The following is a 13,040-nucleotide window of genomic DNA, read 5'->3' as shown; positions in this document are numbered from 1 at the left end:
ACGTCACAATTTTAAGCTCGTGTACTAAGAATCAGCTAGAAGATCGGCTGGAAGTTACCACGATCTTCACAATGTATATAATTTATATGGTGTTTAAAACAGCGACGTCCACATCCCTGCAGTCAGGTGGGAATAATGAATGAAATTTTAAAGTGTTACCTTAGTTTTTTGATACAGTGTTTACCTCTGCATCTCCACAAAGGTCACGGGAAGGGATTTTTTTATAAGGAAGGTTAATTTTTCTAATGGAATTTGAGTAATTCCGTTCATGTAACGCAAAAATCAGTAATGTTCTTCTCTCCCACATGCAAATTCATAAGTTGATCATTTGTTGTGTCCCCCAAATTCATGGAAAATTTCAGTATATCGTCAGTGAAAAACCCTCCTCATGATATCTGGTGAAAAAATTTCGGTTTGCTTCCAAATCAACGATAGTTTTCGCGTCATTTTTCTTTGTAGTTCCTTTCTAGTACGTTTTTTGGCGTTTCCAAAAATTGCTTTATTGACTCCGAATTGAATTCAAAGCTATCCTCATTAAAACAAACCAATGACATTACAAATCCCGAACGTTATTGGCTTTTATAGACTTATTAAATTCAATAAATTTAATTTACTCGGATAAGTCAGCCATGTCACGTCATCGTTTAAAGCTTCAAACTCTCTAGCTATTGTTTTCATTACGCAACCATGATTGGGAAATCAAATCCAAACTGATTAATATTCATGACCCGGGGAAAATCACACACCGGCCGAGGTTTTGTTTCACAATTATCTCGCTCACGAGAATCACAAAAACTCCTACCACGGTCAACACTGTATTGTCAGGACGAACCGTAATTCATCATACGAGAGTGTCCTGCAACGCAAAATAGAATCAGTGCAATCCACCTAATGGTGAAATTTACTTTTCGTGATCCGTTTCAGAATTAAATTACTGTTACTATGATCCACCTCCACCATACGTGATTTTTTTTTAACAAACTTTTGGAACAGTTTCAAAAAGGTATACTAAAACTCAAACAATTTTCAGTTCAGTTCATCAAACAAATGAAATTATAACCTGTCGTTGCAAGTCGCACGAAAATGCAAAAAGGGACACTTTCCATCTCGCTTCATTGAACCGCGCGCGCGGAGGGGCGGAAATCGGACGCTCCGGCACAGGAAGTCAACACAGCCGCATAAAGGTCATGTCCTGGCACCATGTTTACCGTATCGTATGTCGATATAACTGCTAAGGTCGTCGTGCCAGGGTGGTATAATTTAATTGCCTGACCTTGCCGTGGAAGAACCCGAGCGGTAAAAGCAGATTGACGTGCCGCTAGACTAAAGGGACCAAATATTTTTTGTTCCAATGCGGGAAGAAATTTGTAAAATCACTGAAATGCATCAAATAACTTTAAAAAGCATGGATCTTGTTTGATCGTGATTATTTTTATTGCAATTGTGTGTTTGCATTCGGCGAGTTGGTGATATCTTCGGTAGATCTTTTTTTCTCATTTTTTTCTACCGCATGAGATCCACTTAGTATTCTCTAAAAATTGTTCCCGATTTCTAGTTCATATTTGGCCCGTAGAAAAATAAGGAAGGAAATATCCAATGCAATATCTTTTAGGTATACTTTTTCCCACCATGATGCGTATTGTGATTCTGTGAGCTGATTTCTAACAAAGAGATATTCAAAACATTTAAGTCTTGCACGGGTAACTGATAAGAAATATTTCAAAACACTATCTTATACAGCATTTAAAATTGAATATGACATGTTGATTGGTTTAATTCATTTGTATAAACAATGTATTTCGATTCTAAGCATGTTTAAAAAATGTATTTTGGAGTTACCTTTAGGTAACTATCTAGTCACTATTTTGAACATTTTGGTCATTGAAGTCTATATTATTTTACTGTCTGGCCGCTACAAACCTTGCATAAGTAACTTAACAGCATTGTTCCAAAATTCAACACATATTTTAAAATAATTTTATAACAGATTATTTAAAGATATCCGTTTTGGTAAACTCTCTGATTTGTTTTTGTTATTCTTTTAATAATTTCTGAAAACATTTCTTGAGAACTTCATAGAGGAATTCCAGAAGGAACTGTTGGAAACATTTCCGGATAAATCCTCAGAGGACTTCCTTGATAAAGAATATCAGTGGAAGCCATGGAATAATTCTTGGATATCACTAACAAGAATTTCAATGAAAAATTGCTGTAGGGGATTTTCTGGTTGAATTCTGAAAGAAATCTCACACATTTTTTTTAGAAAATTAGTTAAGTTCTTGAAAGAGTCTTAAACGAATATTTTGCAGGGAAGCAATGGATAAATTTATGAAAAACTGAGGACTTCCCTTAGAAATTGCTGGAAGAGCCTTTGGAAGAATCTCTGTAGTATTGTTTAAGGATAGTAATCTTTGAAAGCATTCTTGGTCGAATTACCGTGCACCCCCGCTAATTTGAACGGTACCTCATGCAAACCATTGGGGTTCATTTTTGAATTTGAAATTCTAGTCACCCTAGAACCGTGTTTCTGGTGACCTCTTTCACTGTTTTGTTTTGATTCTGCGTTTCGTTCCACATCGTTTCATTTCACTTTACTCCGTTCCATGAAGTAAATGAAGTTTGAACCATTTTTAATCTGAACGATGTGCACATTAGCGGGGTCTGTTCAATACAGCACTTTCCCGCACAATCCAGAACATCTGGTCACTTTATCCTAGACAGTTGGGATTCATGGCCAGTAAACTTTGATTTCGCTTGAAGCTAGATTGCAAACGCTCTTCTTCTGCCGTGATTTTTATCCAGATTCTTAAACATTTCCATTATCGTAGTTTTCTTCCACCGTGAACGCTTTTTTATGAACCGGATTTCCATTTAACATCCTCCTCCCGTAACCGAGTGTTCAGTTCACACATCGCACAAGAGTGACAACTTTTCTCGCCAAAAAATCTCTAAAGTTCAATAGAGCAAAAGGAGGCGGACTACTTCGGCGGGTAATGAAATGGAAACAAGTGCCTCGGGCTCCCAGCACACTGAAAATTTTTAGGTGAAGAAGAACAGTGAGAAAAAGTTGATACCCCAAAATGAACTGTGGCATTGGAGGACTTATTTTTGGGCATCGGTGCTCCCCCGCTGTGAAGTGTGTGAACAGGATAGTGAAAGATTCATAGACCGAGGATGACTCTCGAGTGGGACATTGGCTTGAGGGTGATAATGGGAAATAATATTTCTTTTTTTCTGAGAAGGGTCGGATTGATTAAGGGGATTTTTTTTAATTCAGTTGAGCATGTAACCACGTTTTGGATAGATAAAAAACAACTGGATGGTTGAACAGTGCTTGGATAGCTTCGGTAGATTAAACAATGATCATCGTGATTGTTTTTTTTTTAATAATTTAAAACTGTTTGTAGTAGATCAGTGGCGTAGCCATGACCTAGCTGAAAAGTTTCCAAAGATTTTGAATTTTTATTACTCAACCGTGAGTCTATAAAAGAATCCGTCAAAAGTCATCAGCCACCCTCAGGTAAGCCTGCAAAGCAACTTCACCCGGAGGCAAAAGATTAGAGTAAGGTGGGGCAAAAGTTCGACCTTAGTGGTATAATCAAAGTTTCCAGAAAAACAATAGCAGTTGAAACAAAACAAATACCATACAGTGAACCTTCAACATATTGGCTATAATTTTGCTGAACAAACTTGTGTCAAAATATTTACTCATTTTTAGTTATAACAGTTTCAAAATTGATTGTCTTATTCGAACTTTTGCCCCACCGGTGGGGCAAGAGTTCGAATCAAGTGTGGGGCAAAAGTTCGCTGGCTAAAACACAAAATATCGATCCTTTTATGACAGGCATACCCTACACCAGCCGTAAACTTAAGTTTGACGAAAAATACACACTAAATTTTCATCAAAAAATTGCCCAAAACCGAGTTAATTATAATATACTCAAAAATAGCAGTTTTTCGCAAAACTAAGTTGAAATGTAAAATTTTGGTGACAATTTTCACACGATCAGACAAATTTAACTAAATTTGAAGATAATATGTGGATTTTAGGAAATTTGCAAATTTTTCCGTGATTTTATACATGGGTCGATCTTTTGCCCCGCTGATTCGAACTTTTGCCCCACTATGGGCCAAAACCTGTTTTCAAGCATTTATGCAAAAACTAATACACCTCAAAGCAACCTTATGATAGGCCTAGAAACGCCCTTACATAAAATATTGAAAAAGATTTTATCTTCAATTGGTTCCATGCAACGAAAGTTTGACCAAAAATTACAATATTCACGTCGAAAAACAACAAGTAGCCATAACTTTTCCAAATCACAAACGATTTTTATGATATTTGGAGTGAAAGTCTCTTACTTGAATAGCAATTGAACCACCATGACATTTATAAGATTTGTTTTGAATTGAGCTAGAAATCTTAAAAAGAAACTCTTACCCCACTCGAACTTTTGCCCCACTTTACTCTACTTCCCTAGAACACCGTTGTCATCTCATGGCTCAATGGATGACGCTAATTATTTAAAGCTGTCGTTCAAATGCTGTCGTGAAATGAAAGGAATTTGTCATAATCGTGTTGGTATTGGAAATGAAAATCAGCTCGATAATCGACAACGTCGTCAAAGTCCATTCGCTTTTGGCTGCCAATTTTGTCAACTTTCCAATTAGGTATCACATATTAGTTGGTAGCGGAGTCGACGTTTTCCAATCGCCAGCCGCTCGTGTTGTATTTTGATGTCATTATATGCAGTCTGCGGCTCTTCAAGTACAAATAGCTTTAGGACAAATTTTTCCTACCTTGTTTATATAGATGACGTAAAAGGCATGAACAGTATGTTAGAAAAACATCGTGTATTTTCCTGAGCTTTTTTTTTCTTCTTCTTCTTATAGTGTTCTAAGTACACTGCCACAGTTATTGCCTGAGAGCTTACTTTGACAAAGTTACCGTTTTTGCATTCGTATAAGGTGTGACAGGCACGATGATACACTATGCCTATGAAAGTCAAGAAAATTTCCGTTGAAAAAAAATCATGGACCGACCGAGAATCGAACCCAGACACCTTCAGCATGGATTTGCTTTGTAGCCGTGGATGTTACCACTCGACTAAGGAAGATATACTAACGTTTACGCCACTTATTCTATCATAAACCATTCGTATTTGCCATCAGCCGCCTCATCCAAATGTCTCGTCTTCGTCGTCGTAGCAAAGTGTTCGCGTCGTTATCCTCCCGGAGCATCGCATCCAGATAATGGCAACTGACAAGCTTCCAAATTGACAGCTGGAAAGGAAGGAGCAGAGAAGCGTTCAGAGAATTCCCAAACAATCGTCCTAAAAACCTCAACTTCGCCACAACAACGTCGAGTCCGAGTTGAACAACTTCCAAGAAAGCGAAAAAGGAACCATCCGTTGTCCAACGAAAGTCGGCGCTCCAGAAAAGGGTCGTCGAACTGTTTTCCTTGCATGATGGTTGGTTCCTCCCTACCAGAAGGATATTGCGACAGGAAACAGAAACAGGAGCAATTTGTCAAACATCGTGAGAAAAGTGCGATGAACAGCAAACAGTTCCTTTTTTCCTAATGTGTAGTGCCTTTGTATTGTGGTTTTCAAAATCTGGGTTGTTGAGTAGCATTCATGTAAAAGTATGATTGCCACTGCAATTTTCCGCTGTAGGTAATATTTTAATATGCATGGCTCATGTGGTTGCTCGAGCATATTCCCTGAGGTGGCCCATTTTATAGGTATAAAAAATTTAAAAAACTAAAGCTACACCACCTAAATTTGATCATTTTGACCATAGGTGGCGCTGTAGTCGATTTTTCTCTCATTATTAACTAGTTGTCCCAGCTAACTTCATCTCGTCTTTAAGTAAAATTTTAAAAAAAGGCGTTCAATCTCCCATACAAAACGACAGATTAGTTTTCTCCCGTTTATTGACTTTTCTGCAGACCTTCTTAAACTTTTAGTATATACGAACACGTCGGAGTCCTGGACGAATATAACAGTGATAGAAGTATGCAAATCTTTTGACCGTTACTCAAGCAATTTCGTGACATATAAACACCATTCTATTTTTGTTAAATTAGATTTTCACAGTAGCTTAATATTCCTTTTTCTATAGAAATCTATCTAATATCTATGGTCAAAAATGTTATTGGAACAATTTTTCCCATATATTTTGTCTATTTTCTATATTAAAAGTTCAAGCTTGTTTAGCCCCCACTTAGAGTAGGCGGATTCCGCTCAGATTTTCACAGTAGCTTCTGGAGGTCCAAATGAACAAATTTGGGGGCGTAACTTTAGAATTTTCAGTTTGATCAATATGGGTCACCCATATCAATCCGGACACTGAACATTCCGAAAGTCTTCTAGCACGAAACTGTTGCATATCGAAGGATAGTTTGTCTTTGTTTCGGGAGAAAATCCGCATTTTGCCTCTTCACAAACATACAATATATGTGCTATATATGAGGGGTTCTCAAGAAAGCACCAGTATATTGCACTTGTTGTTCAACTTTTGCGCTCGTTCATTATCGTCGAGAGTGGAGTAGATTGCAGTGGCACTAGGCCAAAACCGGCGAAAGGCAAAAGTCGTTCAGTGCCTGGCGAATTTCCTTTGTTTTCTGCGTTTATATCCTTGTTGGATGTCTGATGGGGAAACGTGAGTCTGGGGTGTGTACAGCTATATGCAAGACCAGGAGTCATTGCACTCTATACGAATAAGCACACTGCACAGCATTGCGGCACCAGCAATGCTTGATTTCGCAATTAAAACATTAAAGTCTTTGCTGATGTTGATGTAGAACTCCCTAGGTACACTATAGTTAGGCTGGGGAGCCCTACTGAAATGAGCCTATGCGACAATTAAAGAGGAACTGTCTTTTTAAAAGTTTTAACTATCTATGTGAAAATTGCCTTTTAGGAATGCTCGAAGAATAATAGTAATTTCAATTTTTGGGAAAAACTTAAAAAAAAATTCTTTCCCGCCACTGTTGAGTGTATTGTTGAGCTTTGTCTTCGTCGGTCTTGAGTGATGTTCCTCCAATTGCCCTGAACATTAGGGGTTCCCTAAGGTTCGTAATATTCTACGAAGTCACAAACATCTACCTGCTTTTATGCTGTATATTTATTTTTGTAATTCTCTTATTCGACATTCGTTTAAAACGACCAGTTTACTGAAGTTTCTTCGTAATCGGAATACATATTTGCACTCTACTGGAAACTTCTTTGTAACATGAGTTCCAACGAAAGCATATTGTTCACACTTCAAACGTATTACCATCAAACACTACCTCAGCAAGCCCATTCTCGCTGTCATTCTCTTCAGGGCCACCGCTGCATCTACGTAATGATTTGTGTCGTTTCTTTGCATGTCAAATCTTCTAAGAGCACCTTCGAGCACAATATTGCAACCTGTTTCACCGGAAAACCATGTTCATAAATTATCTTCTACAGCTAAGTCGAACGCAGTCTTGAAATCACTAAACAACTGCTTCCGGAATTGAGCTGAGAGCATCTTCTTCTTCTTCTTTCTGACATTACGTCCCAACTGGGACAAAGCCTGCTTCTCAGATTAGTGTTCTTATGAGCACTTCCACAGTTATTAATTGAGAGCTTTCTTTGTCGATTGACCATTTTTGCATGTGTATATCGTGTGGCAGGTACGAAGATACTCTATGTCCTGGAAATCGAGAAAATTTCCGTTACGAAAAGATCCTTTACCAGTGCGATTCAAACCCACGACCCTCAGCATGGTCATGCTGAATAGCTGCGCGTTTACCGCTACGGCTATCTGAGCTGAGAGCATACTCAAGGTGAAAAGCTAGCACGTTTTTGATTAGCCGTCACAATAACTAGCCTGGTTTAAACCGACGAAGGACAACTGGTGAGGTCTTAATGTGTTAACTCGTATAGGGCTGCGTAAACACTCACCGCTCAGCGAATACTTAACAGATTCGAATATTTTCTGTCAGTATACTCGTGCACATATCTAGTTTCTAAAAGTGGCCGGAAGAATCTCGGGAATGTTTCTGATGCCGGAGTTATTCCGGTGTGTCACTGGATCAGATAGGGCTAAAATGGGCTATTTTAGGGACATGCCAAGTTGTCTCTATTCATTTCCAAAGACAAGCACTTTAATTCGCATAAATCATCAATATCTGATTTCGAGCTTAATGCCCTGAAGAACTGACTATAGATTTGATAGATACTAAGCCTTATCAATTCTCGAAAAGTAGAGATCAAACATAATTCAGTCAACTTTCCCTTACTCGATATTTTGTATCTCGATATCGAGTTTGAGGTTTTTATGACTAATTCTATAATCCCTTGGGTTTGTGTCCTATAACCGGATAGCTCCCTAACTCGATGGCCTCTTCAATATCGAGTTACGGAGAGCTGACTGTAGTTCAACGTTTCTATAAGCTCGGCACATATCCTTAGAATTTGTATCTAAAGATCTGTGCCGAACTTATAAAGAAGCATTTTTGTGAAATACAGACAACTCTCCTTAACTTTATAGTACATTTAAGGCGTCTCGGGGACCCGAACATAATCATTTGTAGGATCAATAAAACGCAGTGAACAAGGTTATCCAATTTAATCGTTTGTCACACTGATGCGTTTTCTTAAAATTCTCTGATATAGTGACCGATTCTGAAATCTATGACTGGAAATTTGCCTACCTCTAGGCACCCAACCTGAACATAATTTCAATCTGTTAAATCTCGCGGAACATTACTAAAGGACCTATCTAACATTGAGAGGCTCTCTTTGTTTTCTTTCTCTTTCATTAATAACTGAGTCACATTAACCTCTACTGTTGCGCTTTTTGTATGGAACGCTAGTCAAGGAAATTGACTTTTGATCTATAGTGAAAAACTTCCCAAAATCTTTAGTATTCCACTGTCATAATCGAAAGAGAACGAGAGAGGAGAGAATCTCTCATTTGTACATAGGTCCTTTAGTAATGTTCCGCGAGAAATGTCCGCTGAGCAATGAGAGTTTACGAACGTAAAAATGTGATTACATCCAGGAATTTTAAAACGACTCATTTCTACTTTGAAGACCTTTTGCAAAAACTATACACAAAAATTCGAAAAACTATTTAATGTAGCTCTCCCACTACTTTGTTCAAAAGAACAAGTTGTTCACTCCGATAGAACTCCTAAGCAATAGCCTCAAGGAAACTATTAATGATTCCAAAATTTAACTGATATTTTAAATTTCACTTGTATTTGTTAGTTTTACAGTCTATTTTACAAAAGTTATTAGCCTCAGATCATTGATGAATTTATACTCGGATTTTTTATGGTTCCCCAGGTGAGATCTTTGGGGTATAGTAGAAGAAATTCAACATGCTTAGCAGATTCCTATGGCTTCCTGAAAGAATTGATAAATTACTCGTCGGGTCCTTGAAGGTTTCCTGTAAAGATACTCAATGTAGATTCACAAGCCTTTTTTTGTGGATTATTGAGAACATCTACAGTGGTTATTTTGGTAAGATTTATAGTAGGATCTTTGGATGAATATTGTTCAAATAATGTAGTACAAACAAATGAAACAATAATACAGGCTAGTTTGTCAACTTGCTGAAGTTTCTGGGATGGCAAAGATTCGTGTCCTTATATAACAGACCTTGCAAAAGTTGACATAACTGTGATCTTATCCCTCAACAACTGAGACGAGACTCGCCAGGACGTTCTTCCTTTTCTGTGATTGCTGAGTTTTTTCCTTATTCCACTTTGTGTTTAGACCAATCATGCGCAAGCCGTTCAAACCCTCACAAGAACCTCTCAACAAAAAGTAATTACGTTTGCAACACACCCAATCATAAGTAGCCTTTTGAGTGAAATACATGCCAGCAAACGTAGCAGACATTAGAAATAACTAATTTTGTTTTTAGCAACTTTGGAGAAAACTGCACCGCCGACTGAGGTTTTTAATAACAGTTTAATACTTTTCACTTTTGCAGCCATAAAAACGGCGGGCTGCATTTGACGTTTCGTGACAGCGCACAATGTTAGGGAGCCGGATCCTATTCTTGGCACCTCTGATTCACTTCGGCAGTGGATTTTTTTTAAAGCTACAGACCAAATATGAGGCCATAATATGCGTCGTATTGATGCGCTTATTATTACAAAGTTTCAGACAAATCGGTCGAGAAAAATCCCCCATGCCAAAGTGAATCATGGAAGTGCCCAAGTGGTTCTGCAACCTGCGAATCGATAGTTTAGCACGAAAAAAGTGTTTTCTCTGTTATCGTCGACTTTAGACGTTCGATGTTTTCAGAGAAGTTATTCGTAATTGAGTTTTGCATCTTCTAAGAAAAAAGTTGAATAGGGTGGCCCTTATTTAAGCATAAATTTTGAAATATGTGACTGCGCTCTTCTGCAAACTCTTAAAAAATGTTATTTTGATTTTTTAACTTTGCCGGAGACACTTTTGAACTCTTCATTTGAGCTAAGTAAATTAATTTTGAAAGTTTTAATTTAGGGTGGATCCGAAAAATCAGTTATTTTGGTCTAACTTTTTTATTTTCAGTTTTACCTGAATGTGGCCTTCAGGAAAGTTGCAGAGAAAGTGATGACATACATTTTTGCTGAATGTCGCAAGTTTGTAATTCTTGTAATTTTGAAGCTATAAACAAATTTAAGTGGAAAACTTTTGAAATGTTTAGATGCCCATAACTCATGGAGTTAGTTCGATAAAAAATTTCTTTACGCGGCATTCGAAAGGCCATACAATAGGCAACTTTTTCTGCAAAAACTGTCAGAACGTATTTTTTGTAAATTGGAGAAAATTCACTTCAAACATAGACTTAAAAAACTCGAAATTCGCCTGTAACTCACAAGATTTTAAAGGAAGCAAAAGTTGCCTATTGTATGGACTTCCAAATGCCGCTAAAAGAAAAATTTTATCGAACCAACTCCATGAGTTATAGGCAACCGCGGTCCAAATTTTGATACAAATCCTCGATTGCATCCGAAGTTGAGAACGATAACACAAAACAGACACACAGGCACGATTATAAACCCCTATTCTTGTTAAATGCTGGTTTGCTTCTGATAAGAAAAGGGATCGCCTATCTCAATGAGTGGAAAATTTCTTCTCAGGAATGGTCAAGAAAATCACATTTCTCTGATCACAGTACGCAGTTCAGTAGAAATGGTATTCCAAAGGGAACTCTTTGTAGGAAATTTCTTGACCCATTCAGTCAAGGAATGTCTTTACTTTTCTTGAGCGAAACAGCATATCGAGCGAAAAGTTCAAACTCACTTTCGATTGAAAATCGTTTGCCATTCCCCTTCACGCCAGCAAAATCATATGGGACATGGATTCGAACGAATAAGATTCGATCGAAAGTTGAATACGCCGTAAACAATAATGGGTGATTATCTGTGGGAGATTCTACGCTCAGGGACGTCAGGGAAATCGACAGGAGGCTCGGTCCCAAACACCTTTAGCTGAGAACCGTTACTTTACACTGAGATTTTTCTCTATGCTTACCGAGGTCTAGAGAATGCAGTTTGCTTCGAAATGATTTGAACCAATGATGCATTATTTTGGATCAAGTGAGCACAGGAGCAACTAAATGCAAAAAGCACGAATCTAATGCGAAGCATTGATTTTTCCAAAGCATGCTTTTCAAAGTATCTTTGCAGCAATGATGATCATCAAAAACTGCTTGGATTTATGTCAAAAGTTTTAGCCTATGGAGCTGGGAGACAATAAAATGTATTTGGAGATATCATTTCTGTAAAAATATCAACGTCATATGCAGATTCTGCTGTCACGAAACGTCAAATGCAGCCCGTAGATTTTTATGGCTGAAAAAGTGAAAAGTATCGTATTCAAAATAAACTGTTAATAAAAAATCACAGCCAGCGGAGCAGTTTTTCCAAAGATGTTGATAAATCTAAACACAGGACTAATTATTTTTATTGTCTGCTACGTTTGCTGGCATGGAATTTCACTCAAAAGGCTATTTATGCTTCGGTGTGAGGGAAACGCAATGATTTTTTGCTGAGATGTTCATGTGAAGGTTTGAATGGCTGGCGCCTGGGAGGGAGAAACCAATACAAAATTTCTCTACGTCACAGTGAGCCGAGATTTTGCTGTCACGAACTGTCACTGTGAGCCCGGATCTTAAACAATGGACAAACATGATAAAAGCACGTAATTAGCCTAAGCATATTTTTGCATTTCATCAAAAGTAGCAAAAATCGAATTAGAATCAATTAATGCACATTCAAAAGTAACGTCACGAGAGCACCGTTTATTCTAATTTAATGTAACGTATTGGAATGAGGCTCTTTTTACTGTTTTCATTAAAACTGAAAATTAAACGCATAGAAAACTGTGGCCCTTTTTCAATGTTTGTCCAGAAAGATCGAAGGTACACAACAAATGAAAACTAGAGATTTTCACTAAGCCTGCCTTGATTGTCGTTGGCAAACTGGAGTTATCTTGCAATTTGTAAAACAATTGTATCCAATTTCGTGTGTAGTATCGGTGCCTCCCTCCCAGGCTGGCGCATGATTGATGAAAACACAGAGTGGAATAAGAAAAAAAAAACTCAGCAGTCACAGAAAAAGAAGACCGTCTCCGCGAGTCTCGTCTCAGCACGCAACTACACAACTGCGTAATGAATCATTACGCAACAATATTCAGAAATTTTAAACTAATTGTGATCGCATATCGTTGTGATTTCTGATCCCTTAAGTGTCTTTTTACGAAATTGCAAAAAAATGTTGTATGCAACTCGTTGTGGAACTCCATTTTTGCAGCACTCGTCGTAATTATCAAACTCGGCAAGCCTCGTGCGATAAATGTCTTGAGCTGTGAAAACTATCATTTTGTAACTTTTTGCGTAAACTACAAGGGGAAGAGCACCAATTTTTGAACTATTTCTAGTTTTCGACCCATGCATATGATTTTGCCCTATTTTGTATGGAAATCCGAAAATTGGCAAAGAATTCTTGTAGGTCGAAAACTAGTGTTTTTTTCCTATTACCCTTCCAACTCTTCTGAATGATT

At 37.7% G+C, this 13,040-nt stretch overlaps 1 protein-coding gene across 1 annotated transcript in view; it reads left to right on the top strand.

Moving 5' to 3' along the window:
* LOC5578119 (carboxy-terminal domain RNA polymerase II polypeptide A small phosphatase 1) overlaps window positions 1-13,040 on the top strand; it is a 201,460-nt gene that overhangs the window by 133,853 nt on the left and 54,567 nt on the right.

The sequence above is a fragment of the Aedes aegypti genome, chromosome 3 (assembly GCF_002204515.2).
Source record: "Aedes aegypti strain LVP_AGWG chromosome 3, AaegL5.0 Primary Assembly, whole genome shotgun sequence".
NCBI classification, from domain to species: domain Eukaryota; kingdom Metazoa; phylum Arthropoda; class Insecta; order Diptera; family Culicidae; genus Aedes; species Aedes aegypti.
The sequence above is the reverse complement of the archived record's forward strand: the minus strand, read 5'-3'. Positions and strand labels throughout refer to the sequence as shown.